Below are 13,590 nucleotides of genomic sequence, written 5' to 3'. Positions count from 1 at the left end.
GTGGCCATTTGATCCCTGGTCCTTAATTTGAGAAATTGATTATTCCTTCTCCACATCAAGCATCCTCCACACAGCTATACTCTTTCACAGGAAGCCATTGTCAGAGCTTTCCCCCCCCCCCCCCTTTTTTTTCCAGTAGTTTTACAGCTTAGTAGTTTCATTCAAAAATTGTTTCTCCATGCTCACACAAGTGTTATGTTTCTTAAGCCAACACACAAAACAGTGCTGCTTCAGAATAGCCACAGGGGTTGTTTTTTTTTTTTTTTGTCTTGTCAGCAGCTTGTTTGATGGTTGGAGAAACCAGTAGAAACATTACTCTCCCGCTCATCCTCTTTTTTCCTTTTGATGGTTAGGTGCTACACTTGCTGATTACATTCAGTCTTCTTCCTCAAATTCACATTGAAGTGAAATACATCAAGCCCACCTGATGTGAAAATCTTGAAATGAGCTAACCTCTGTACTAAGCCAGTGCAACATTAACATTTTTCCCCTGCTTACAACCCCCTGGAGGTCTTTCTAGACCAGAAAAATGGGAAATGGTAATAAAACAGCATTAGGTTAAAGTCACAAAAATACCTCTTACCAGCTGGAAAGGATATCTTGGCTAGGTCAAGAACATTTAGAAGTGGTGGTTCTCAGACATGTTTTAATGTCAAATACCACTATGGGTACTCATGTGCATCAGCAGAGGATAACAATTTTCAGCCCAGATGAGCTGTTGACAGCCTCCATACATTTCGTGAGTCCTTTGACAAGTCCGTCCCCAGAATAACAGCAACCTGCCCCGTCTAAAACACAAAAACTCTCTTGAACATCACCAGGTAACTGCACCACCATCCTAGCCTCAGCAACAAGTTTGCCAGTTCCAGGCTTAGCTGTTGACATAGACCTGCCTTTAGTGAAGAACTAAGGTAGACTTTCATGCAGGTTATCTTTTGATGTGCAAGTTCTGAAAACCACAGGGTATGACATGCTGGTCACGCTATACCTGCATAACAAGGCAATCTCTGCACTCAGTGCTGCAGGGCTTGTTCCAGAATGAACACCCGGCTATTAAATTCTGCATTGGTTATCTCCTCTGCCACATACATTCATTCTGGTCTCACTGGCAGAACACGCTATGTAAGACAGAGTGGAAGAAGTGCTGACAAGTTGGATCTCTCCCCTTTCTCTCTAAGGGGATGTGTAGCAACCAACAGGGCCTGTTGGTTTCTGGCAATTACATTAACTGATATAGAAGCTAAAAATGCACTCCTACAGATGCTGGGAAAGGCCAGCCAAGTTCTTCCACATTATACTGTGACTGAACATATTGATCAACCAAGAATCAATCAATACAGCAAAACTTAGAACAGAGGTATAGCCTAATATAGTACCAGCTACAGCCCAGAGTGACCTATACCTACTGAGGCCAAGCAAGCCAACAGTTTCCTCTGTGGTAGAGACAAATGCCAAGCACAGACACCTAACTCCAGGAGTGGTGAACACAGCCGGCTCCAATAATTTCCAGGTCACAGGTCAACATCTGCTATTCTTTTGCCTCCATCTGGTGTACAGATGGAGATAGCTGTGTCTGCGCTTGGGAGGGCCTGAGAGCTCTATCTCCAAGTTCAAAGGCAGCCTTGCAAAAAGTGTCACTTGCAACTTTTATTTGAAACAGCTTCATCCTTAGAAGAACAGCAAAGCAGTATGGACAATATTAGCACTAACAGACCTGGACCAGTAGGACTGATCATTTGCACATACACATTGAGTTGCTTTATGCCATGCTGTCTTAAAAAGAAAAAAAAAGCTACACCACATGAGGTTTTTATTATTTTTTTAAAAAAATCACTAAAAAATGAGACAAATAACATAATTCACTTCTGCCTATCCAGCAATCAAGTAGCTTAGACCCAACAGCAGTATTTAGGCTTCCAGCTTAGACACTTTTACCAACCCCCGGCTGGGCTCTCTGTGTAGTCAGGTGAGAGCAGCTTCTCCATGGCAGCCCTTTTTCCATTCTCTGTTTAGAGCAAATCCATGCTTTGCAGCCTCCAGATATCTAAGCCTAATTAAAAAAAAAAAAAAAGAGTCTCCCTGATCAAACTTAATGCAATTTGTATCTGATGCAATTTCAGAGAGCATTCTCAAACACCTAATTAAGTTACTTACAGTGCTTGTATTGGAGACCCTAGGACACTGCTTATCCATTCCTGTTTAACTGCTACATCCTTTGTACAGTTGCTGATTTCCATTTGGCCATTCTTTATGTATGGCCTGCATGCTTTCTTTCTAGACATGCAGTTTTGCATCTGGTTTTACTAAGTCAGATTTATTGGTTGAATGGGCACAGGTTTTCATGCAATCCTGATTTGTGACATTTCCCTATTTCCTTCAGCTTTTTGTCTTTGCAAGACATCCTGGTGAGCTGCATGGAGTTTATGGACAGAGCTGATCCCAATGCCCATCAGCACCATCAAAGGAACACTTCAGATAATTTACTATTGCAAAACACCCAGTCTGAGAATAAGACACATCACTGCCAAGAAGCCCCAGGCTGCCATGCTGGACCATACTGTTGCATCTAAACATTCCTTTACCATGTCCATTCAAGTTCCCACTTGTACTCCTGCTAGTCCCCAGCAGGAATGCAGTCACTGAACATTCAACAGCCCCTGGAGGAAGATAGTCAAGGATAAGTTGGTTTGCTCTCCACTTAATTTGCCCCTCTCCACACACATGTACTGTCAAAACTCATCTTTTTTTGCAGTTTTGATGCAAAGTTTTGATTCAAGTCCAGCATCCAAGCCAAAGAAACATCCTTGTCAGGATACAAAGATGATTTGCTCATCACAACTGTTGCTTTGGTTCACATGGCTGACAGCTTTGTTTCTGAATCTGATCTAGAGACAGTGGCTCTGTTCCCATCTTGGAACAATACAGCTGTGTGTCCATGGGCAAGGAAAAAATCTAGCCAGTGAGGAAGAAATCCTGTGGACACAGTGCATGGAACTGGGCCCCTGAACCTGTTTTGTATCTGGCTTTAGTAAAATAAAGTATACATCTAGAGCCTGTTCCTGCCATAGGAAAGCACAATCTTGCCTCTTATCAACAGGGATTAAGGAATTTGTCAAACCACATTCCTGGTTGCATGTAGTTCACAGAGGTGTCATGATACAGTCAAACAGGAGCACAAGGGGCTGTAGTTTACAGTTCCAAAATATGGAGCCTGAATTTTGACCCTGGAAGCACACGTGAAAAGATAACTCACCCCCTCCAGCTGCAACCCAAGCAGCTGTGGGTAAATGGTTACTTAGCATCATGGCCAGAGCTGGCAGACCCACATAGAAGGGCTTTGTCTGAGGATCAGCCAGTATATCTCATCTTCGCTCTTTTGAGGAGACTTTGACCCCAAGGAGAATGCACTGTTTACACTGTTTTTTTCTCTAAGGGCAAGAGATGTTCTCTAGTGCTTGGAAGAACAGAGTAAATGCGGAAGTCTGAGTTATGCAAGGTATTCTCCCAGATTACTGTTCTTCTACACTACAGAAAAAAAGTTAATAGAAGTCCAAAGTCAGGCACAGAATGAAGCCCTAGCCCTACTGAAGTCACACTTGCCATCATTTCCCAAGTACGCTTTCTGTACAATTTCTTCCTTTCTTCTGTTCTCCTTAATACCAACACAGCTTGGCGTCTAGTTATAAAACTACCTAAAATTAGAACAAAACCAAATGTTAGTACTGAGGGTGGGCTGCTCCCCTCCCTCCCTCATGTAGGCATGACAGTTACCTTGCTCCCTACCTTCCCCCTCTATGCTATCAAGAACACAAGTAAGATGCTCCAGCAGCAGCAACCAGAAAATTAAAAATTGATTCTGGAACAAGCAGAGTTGTGAAATATTTCTTCTCATGCTGAAATCCCCACAGATTTCCAAGCATCTTTCAGAAAATAGATGTTTCAAGGCACCTTCCATGTAGAAAGGTTTAAGCTGCATCTAATCAAGCCTGACTACTTTGGATTTAAATTCTCCAGACAGAAATTGTTACTAGACAAAAGTACCAAATTTTAAAATAAAAGTTTGTTTGTTTTCCCTTGGCCCGAGTGACTACTTCATCTTTCTTTACTTAACTACTTTTTGTCAGGTAGAAGTGTCTCAGGACAGTTACCAGCCACCATAGATATTCACATTTTTCCTTTGAAACAGATAGAAGAAAAGCTCTTGGACTTATAATCAAAGATTATCAATAAAAAGCTGAAGACTCTCAAAACATCTGTATGAAACATAGAACATATAAAATATAGTAATTTCATTGGGCAATATTCAATGTAAGCACATTTACACCTCCTGAAAACGGGCTGAATCTCACTCGGTGGAGAGGTTTTGACAGTGGTCAAAAGTTTTGGCCCACAAACTATATTTGGAGAACTTCTACTGCAGGGAAAACTATTAGAGTTTATCATTAACTCTTCTGAAAGGGTAAGAATAGATGTCCATTAAATCTATAGATTATATTTTTTGCTAATAGCAAGTTGATAAAATTCTATTAATTAACAGTTTTCAATAAGTACTTTTTCTCCATCAACACTGATTCAGAACAGCAAATCCACAGGCATAGTTACTAATTAGGAGTCAAACTAAAAGTTTGTTTTAATAATTGCTTTTATACTTCTTTTACCATACTACCTCAGTATTATGAATTTTAGTTCATCATTCTACAGTTACTGGAAGTCAAAATATTTATCTTTCAGTAACCACGGTCTCTCCAATTAGTAATTTAAGACTGGAATTTGGGCATGTAATCTTGGAAAGTCTGAATTATCTTAAACTTTTATCTTAATGCTTATGTTCTGGATGGAGTTGCATTCCTATGTTAACATATCCATCTTCTTTATCTATTTTCACATAGCTGCAAAAGTTCTTTTTATGATGTAGCCTCAATAAATGTCTTGAAGTTATTTTACAGCAGCCTCCAAGGGTACATTTTGACTTCAGTGGATCCTGCTCCAACACAGATGTTCTGCAGAGAGGAGGGTACAGCAGCGTCATCCTTACAGTGAGGCAGGCCATAGGGAAGCACTCACAGAGAGCAGGGATACCCATCTGTGGATCTGGGGGCCATGCACTGAACAGACAACTGCTGCAGGTTGCCCTGAGAGCTGGGCCTGTTTAGCCTGGAAAAGAGAAGACTGAGGGAAGACCTCATCAATGTGTATAAATATCCGAGGGGAGGGTGTCGAGAGGATGGAGCCCATCTCTTTTCAGTTGTGCCCAGCGACAGGATGAGAGGCAATGGGCACAAACTGAAGCACAGGAGGTTCCGGCTCAATACGAGGGGGCACTTCTGTACTGGGAGGGTGGCAGAGCACTGGGACGGGCTGCCCAGAGAGGCTGTGCAGTCTCCTTCTCTGGAGATATTCACACCCCGCCAGGATGCCATCCTGCGCAATGTGCTCTAGGTGATCCTGCCTGGCAGGGGGGTTGGACTGGATGATCTTCAGAGGTCCCTTCCCACCTCAGCCGTTCTGGGGTATATCCTAGGTCCTCACTCCTCATTCCTGCACCAGTTGCAGAATTCAATGGCAACTGCAGGTCATTCAAATTTTCCTTTGCCAAATTTCTAAATTCCTCTTACATATCCTGCAGTATAAACATCTTGTGCTGTTTTGTTTTAAACTACTATGTCCAAACAGGCTTTGAAAAGAAAGCAGAACCAGTATTTTGACATGCTCCTTGTTTCTGGAGCAGTCTGGAAGAGACTCATGTTTTCACAAGATCTCTCAGTAACCAAAAGACTTTAACTCTCCTTTACATCCTCTAAGTCTGCTCCTTCTTTTTAACTACACCACTGAAAGACCAAAGATGAGAACCAATAATTCTGGTATTCACATTGCACACAAAGGATTTATTTATTATTTTTTTTTATGTACAGACAAGGTTATTTTAAATAACATTTGTGATGAATTAAGTGGAGACAGATTCTTATTGGCTGTCTCCCAGAAGACCTCTATTGCTTCAAAGTTTGCCAAACTACGGAAAATAATAAGCCTAACAAAGAGACTTTGTATTGTCCTCCTTTATATTGTCGTAGGAACGCAAGGATTTATGAGGACGTCCATCCTGATCTGGCTTTGAGTCTTGGCAAATAGAAGATATTGCTGACTTCCAAAAATTGCATGCTTTTTGAGGGGCACTGCTGCAGGGGTGAGCATTGAAGAGACTTCGAAGTGGCTGTCATGTTCACAGCATCAGAAAGCAACAATTGTTGCAGCTTTCCTACAGCATGTCTATGCTATGATTATTACTTTGCTGGTCACTAAACATCGGTCTCTGGCATTTGTTGCTTCTATTAACTAGTATTCGATATATTGCCTATCTGAATTTGAGTAAACATTATATGGATTTCCTTCAGACTTAGCTTGACTTGTAGAACACGCTGAAATTTAAATGTTGTAGCTGAAGATACACAGAATGTACTGTAATATATTCATTTTTAAAAGCTGAACACAAAAATATGTGAATTCCTAATTACATGGCAAACAACTAAATATCATAATTAAAGAGCATTTTATGACTATAAATATAATGGGGTAGAGCCAAGCTTAATCATTTAATTATGTAAAAATTTACTTTATGAAAGAACTTCATCCCTGTAAGCCTCATATTGTATTTCATCTCCATGTTCTTTAACTACCACAATTGTTTCCCTTCAGGTTTTTTAAGTCAGATCAATTGACATTTATCTGTCCAGACAATGTGCTTCCTCCTTATTTAGGGTACCTTCCGCCTGGGCTGCAATTCTACTCTAGTCTGGGATTGAGAGTATTCTTTCTCTTACCATTCATCTTTGCTTTCTTCTATTTATTTATTTTTCCAATCCATACTTTAACCCTCTTATCATATCTGCTTTTGCTTATCAGCCACAGTGGAAACCCAAAAGTATTCATTCAGTTCTCAGGCCATATCCAAGTTACCTCCCATAGTTCTTTAACATCAATACTTTCTTGCCTTCAGCCCTTTCATTTTAAATAATCAAGCAATCTTTTTCTCATATAGAAGATGAGATTATTTATAAGCTTTCTTTAGGCAAGACTGCACCTACCCACTGCATACAGATGCTGGCAGTTTGAGTCATGATGGCCACGCTCCTGAACAGCTCTTCACCCAGGCCTCCTCTTCTTCCATGCAGAAGAGGGAATGACCCTGCCAGCACTTATCTACCTCAGGCAGGCAATACGATTCCTTGAAATCACAGTTAGAGGTGGTTTGGACCAGAAGACCTGCTGGTGATATTACACCTTGTGAGCTCAGCCCCGGTGACTGGTACCAAGCCAGCAAAGAAGCGGTGTCAGACAGCTTGGAGCCCATGGTACCTTCAATTACTGCAGCTGCTTTTGTAGCAAGCCTGACTGCTGCTTCTGAACTGCACTGTCATATTTGTTGAAATATTACATTTTAATCTATTGCTCAACTTACAGTAACAAAGCAAAATAAAGATGAATCATGCATGCTTTCAAGAGAAGGAGCTTCAAAGTGACTGAAACATAAGACATCTAAGCCATCTTCTGCTACAGCTGCCATCCTGCCATTTAGTTCCATATTCACATCAGAAAGCAACAACAATGGGACTGTCCTGGGGCAAGGACAAGCCAAAAGGCCATGAGCACAGCGCAAGCCCTCACCAGCAAGGCACAGTACCACAGAATCTAACAGAACAGCTAACAGAGAATTTAACAGAGGTACGCATCGCTAACTGGAGCTATCAATAATCCAAGACAAGGCCAGCAATGAACCAGGCCCAGGGTCAACCCGGGGGTCCAGTCAGGAGCAAAAGAAAGCAGGACTACACATGTCTGAAACCCCCCCAGGAGATATGTATGGGTACAACCTGCCTCCAAGGTGGGGTGGAGGTGTCTATCCAGCAGACCAGCTGCCTGCAGTATGCTTTCAAGGCCCATGCAGGAGAGCAGCCCTCTTTCAACACAGCTCAAGCAAATACTGAAAAAACCGCCTTGAGCTTAAATGGGACTCAAGGGCTCATGCGGAGGGCACATGGGTGGGAGCCTCAGGTGAGCCTGGGTAGGGCCTAAATTAAGACCTATTAGTGCAGCCAGGGCCCTGACATTATGCATCTGTGCTCAAGGTGTGAAGCCCACAGACAACTTTTGCTGCTACAAACCCCTCCTTCAGTGTAGGCACGTGCTAATATTCGCTGTGCTATTTTTGCTTAGCAAAGACTATAGGTTCAGTCTGGCTCCAGAGCTATTAAAACTGTAATGAGATAGCATCACTATATCACTATCAAATTCCCATAATTAGGTCTAAATCTGCAGAATCCCTACTTTCCCATCTGCTCATACCATATACAAAGGAAACATACAGCAGCTGCAATGGCACAGCCAAGGATTCCCAACTGCCAGCTGGAAGACTAGTGCTGAGGCTAGCTATAATCCGGTTCCTTGATAGACTCCGCACACATACCTGGGACTAGCATTTTTGGAGGTATTATTAGTCTCCTTGGAGAAACAAGGAAGAATAGGGCACAGATTTATCCATAGAAAATGTTGATGAATTTTTATTTTTAAAAGGGGAAAAGTAGGACAGGGAGAGAAGTGCAAAATAGTCTTGGAAATAATACTGCAAGAGAAAATGATGTGACTTAGCGGTATGCAGGGAGAGGGGCAGGGCAGGGGGACACATGAAAAAAGAACAGGCAGCTGCTCCAGTTACAGCCTTCCCATTATAGTTCCTTGCCCTGAGCTCCCAGCATTTGCACCCAAGACTAGAACAGTTCAATTTCTTGCTTTTGATGTCCATGGATGGGATTGCTTGTCTTAAGCTAAAAATGAGTTGCTTGCAAACATAGAGATGGTCTGAGAATATACATTGCATAAACTGGCATCATGACATTGATCTTAGCAAAATTAGCTACATAAAAGAAAATAAAATCCCTAGTGTACACAAAAAAACTTGAGGAAAACATGGGTGACTTTTTTCATTGTGTCAGATTTCACAAATAAGTGAATATAAATTCATAATTCCTAAATAAATCTCAGCAGGTCATGGTTTCTACACTTTTGAATAAAACGGGATCTGCTTGAAATAATGATGAAGGAGGAAGGAAAAGATAAAGAGCCACGTTCTTATGGTTTTAAGTAACCTAGTCCTTCATTTTCTTTCAATTTTTTCTAAAAACCCTCCCATTTATCAATTCCACTTCCACATGGCCTATCAATGACATGCTTCCTGTGTTATTCTTGTAATTAATCTGTAATGTACTTTCCAGCATTGGTGGAATTTAATGTTACCTTTGTCATTATATGACTTTACAAAAAAATGAGACAAAACAGAGATAGTTTTGTACAGTGTTCTGAATATTTATTTCCAGTTTAAGGCAGCAGACTAATGAAAGCGCAACATAAGCAATATTTGAGAAAGGAAAAGGTAGTGCCTTTAAAAAGAATGATTTCTGAAGAAAGCTGCTTTCCAGAAATACAGAAGTTATGTCAGCCACTGGACAAACTGGTGTATTAGTGAGAATAAAAGGACATTGATAGCTTGGTAGTCCATGACAGGAGTCAGGGAAGCAATTCAAGCAGAAGCACAACTGATTGTAAAATGAATGCACTTCCATTGCAAAACTTCATCTCAGAGCAAAGGGACATAGTAGATAGTTTAAAAAGAGGCTTACGATGATGTGTTACAGTCCTACATCTCAGAGCAGGTAATCGGTAACAAAAAGAAGCCAATGGGTTTTATGTCTCAGGTCTTATTGAAAAATGCAAAGTGTATACACTCAAAGTGTAGCCTCAAAGTATTAGCGAGCTGGGACAGAAGATATCTCATAAGCTCCAGATGTCTTCCAAAAGAAAACAAAGACAAAAATTTCATATCTATCAATTTTAGACTTGTGACAGAGGAAAACACCCACAAACAAACACATTGGCATAATTATGATAAGGTAAATAAGGAATGAATCAGGAATAAAATATGAATAAAACGAGAATTAAATTAGAAGAGTGGAGCAGCAATTTGGCACTGCGAACATGTTAAAAACAATTGTATTTCACCTATGCTTAAAGAGTGTGTTTTAAAATCCTTGAAATGGGCTTGGTATGGATCTGAGATACAGTTCTGGCAAGTACTTCTGAGGATATTGTGGACAGATTGCCAGATAATATATTTTACAGCTCTTCTGTTCTCATTATTCTATTAATTCTCAGCTTCACTGCCTTTCAGGTCTTCTGCACTGTGATGACAAAGAATGATTTAGTCCTAACTGGCATCAGCAATGCTACTAATTTATTCCATATTTACTGTAGCTTTAGAAAAGTTTTGAGGGAAAAACAACAACAACAAAAAACAAAAAACAAAAAAAAAAACTTTTTATCTACAGTATTATAAGGTGAGAAGAAATATGTTCCAAAAGGCAAGACTCTGCTCTGCAAGTTGCAAGATGTCCTTAATTTATTAGTAATTTGCAAAAACTGCATAAGAAAAAGATTATATTAATGCAAGTTTTAACTTGAAAATGGCAAAAACAGCTAGTCCTTGAGCTCAGGTCAAAGAGCTGAAAGAAAAGGCCTGCAAAAATTAGTTATGCCCCTTTGACATGAACGCTAGACCTCCTGTATTTTTACAAAACCAGATTCAATTTGAAGGAGACTGATGCAGACTGAACAACTGAACCCGTAAAAATACATGGGTTTGTTGCTGATAACTGCAGGACTAGACCCTGAAGCAGGTGAGAAAAGGAAAAAATACACACACACAAACAAAAAATAAAAAATAAAAAATAAAAAATAAAAAATAAAAAATAAAAAATAAAAAATAAAAAATAAAAAATAAAAAATAAAAAATAAAAATACAAACAGACATAAAGCTCTGAAATATCACGTCAGCCAGGTTATTATCAGGTATCGTAAAGAATGCTGTCTTTCTGCTCCAAAAAAAACAAACAAAAATTGACTGATTTTGTAAAGAGTAAATCTGTACCTTGATTTTCAAGGGATGGGAAATGAATCAAACTGACCTATGAATTTCACTGAAAATTAGAACCAGGAAAGAGATCCTAAACTATACTGCAATCATTGACTACATCTGGAAAAGAAAAAAAAAAAAACATACTAAGATGACTGTACACTGGTGTATTTCCTTCTCAGATGAGTTACATTTTAGAGGTAGCAATAAAAGCTTCTCAGACAGGGGATCAGAAAACCGATGGATTTGTGGTGCAGGCAGTATTTTTGTCCTTTGTTGACTGTTTTGGGGTTGACTCTTTTTTTCTTTCTTATGTTTGCATGCGTGTGCATTTTATGGAAGATGGTGCCAGATTTCCTCCTGTCTGAGAGGCTATAGCTTCTTAAAAGTGAAGGCTGTTCCAGTTACACCAGAGAGAATCCGGAGTCTTTGAGTTGAATGATTGGATCTGCTCTCTTCTCAGGTAGGAACAGAGCCTGTTGACTGTATTTCTCAAGTGTGTAACAAATCTTATTCCTATTCTTTCCTGTTCCTAAGAGTCCATTTATCTCAAAATCCTTTAGAGATATTGCAGGTTTTAGCGGAAGATGGAATCTCTTGTTTGTTCAGGAAATTGTTTTGTGCTGTTCTGTATGTTTTCTTTTTCAGCCCCAAATGTATGAAGACTTTTGGGAGAGGCTAATGGTTATTGTGTGATTAGAAGATAGCCAATTCATGCGTATCATTTGTGAAGGCAACATTTTGAGTTAAAACTGACTATTTTAATGGCTAACTGATCTTTTGAATGAGTTGCTGATAGCATCTATCATTTATGGCGACTAGAACATTAACTTGTTTTGCAGATAGAAAACCATCAGCTTTGCTATTTAGCTAAGCCTATAAACAGAGGTGCCAGAAATCACCTTATATTTTGAGTTGCTGATGAAAACACTAAGTTTTTTTTTCCTTTCAATACCTGTGAATCTACTTGTACGTAAAGAAACTCAGAAAACATTCAAAAAGTATTTAAATGTACTGATCATTGGGTATGACAGTGTGTATCTACAGGGTTCAATGTGACAGTTTCTGTTTGGAAGGAATTTATTTTTCTCGAATTCTTTTCCAACAAGCACAATCTAAATTATCTTAGATTATTAATGAATCAAATTTGAATGTGATTATTATTGGTAACATAAAGCAGAAGATAAATAAATTTCTATGCTATGCATATGCAGCCACACAAAATTCCAGTTGATGCTGCACTGATACTCAATACATTTTAATTTGAAATACATGCTTATGTTTTGTAGTATATTTCTACTTTTTTACTTTCTGAATCATTCTCAATTAAGATTTTATTATCCACTTTTAATTCTGAGTAGAATGCACAGAATCTTTTACCGCTTTAAAATACAATGTGCTATTTTTCCGAGACTCTTGGATTTATGGCATTTCTTGAACTACTGAAGTAGCGATAAAGAACAGTGGTTTTCTTCCTATTTTTATACTTACTCTTTAACTCACAGTTTTGTAAGGATACTTGGGAAATGATTTGACCAAATGATCTTTTACTGTGTTATTTTAATTACCAATGAAACCTAAATGTTTCCAACATGCAGTATGTAGGGATCATCTGTTTTATTTATTTCATGTTATAAGTAGATGGTAATAAAACCTAGCTATAACAAAAACAATTGATATTAGATGTGCTAAAGAAACCTTGAAATACAAAAAGGACCTCTTTAAAACTAATGAACGTATTTTTCCATGTTTTGCTTTGTCTTTTTTTTTTCTTAGTTTTCTCAATTAGTATTAATTTGGAATGTATCAAAAGATTAGAGAGGATAATGCAGCTCATTTCTTAAAGTTACTGCGTTTTACAAACTGAACTTCCTTAAAGCCTTCTGCTAAGAAATGTTTCACTTTTCCTGGGAAGATAACTGCAGCAATGACATATGTCCATTTACAAAACTCTTTAGAAATTCTTCTTAAGAACTGCTCGGTGACTTCACATTCTCAGTATATTGCAGGTATCTACGAGGAGATGAAAGTATGTATCCATATCAATAGATTTTTTTTATATTTGGGGGAAAATCCAATGTCTGTCTTTTAAGAGTATTTCAGTAACTGTTTTTCTCTATATGTACCTAGAATGTCTGATGTAGATCCTGCCTAGTCTGATTCAATTTATTGCATTCCAATGTCATGGAGTTCCATGATGACAGTAGATTGTGAACTAAGTACCCAGTTCCAGATTATTTTAAAATAAGAAGCCCAAGAAGTGCCATCTTGTTAAAACTCTTATTACAGTTCTTTTTAGTCTTAAAAGTATAATAATGCTCAAAGACTGCATATTAAAGTTTCAATTGAAATGTATACTTATAGCAAACTTAATGCGTAATGTTCTTTTCATGATTTTACTAATGTCACAGATATGTGCTAGCTGTGCATTTACAGATAGCTTTGAGTTATTAAAATGGCAAAATTAATTTCAAACATACTATAACAGTTTTAACATTCTGATTTAAATTGTTGCTGGAGAGTTCTTAAACAAGAATTAAGGTGCAATTTAAACAGCTTTTCTGTTTCATTTGACATCTATTGAGATGTTTTAAAGTCTATAACTAAGCACAGGTTAATTCTTTCCTGGC

The 13,590-nt window shown here is 38.7% G+C and overlaps 1 protein-coding gene across 1 annotated transcript in view; it reads left to right on the top strand.

The window, feature by feature from the left end:
- Window positions 1–11,100: 11,100 nt before the first annotated feature.
- ASIP (agouti signaling protein) overlaps window positions 11,101–13,590 on the top strand; it is a 78,819-nt gene continuing 76,329 nt past the window's right edge. The window contains exon 1 of the mRNA XM_013189075.3: window positions 11,101–11,423. The gene's annotated coding sequence lies outside the window, so the exon portion shown is untranslated. The remainder of the gene's footprint in view (window positions 11,424–13,590) is intronic.

This window comes from Anser cygnoides, chromosome 16, assembly GCF_040182565.1.
Source record: "Anser cygnoides isolate HZ-2024a breed goose chromosome 16, Taihu_goose_T2T_genome, whole genome shotgun sequence".
NCBI lineage: Eukaryota > Metazoa > Chordata > Aves > Anseriformes > Anatidae > Anser > Anser cygnoides.
Note: the sequence above shows the minus strand (reverse complement) of the source record. Positions and strands in the feature narration are given on the sequence as shown.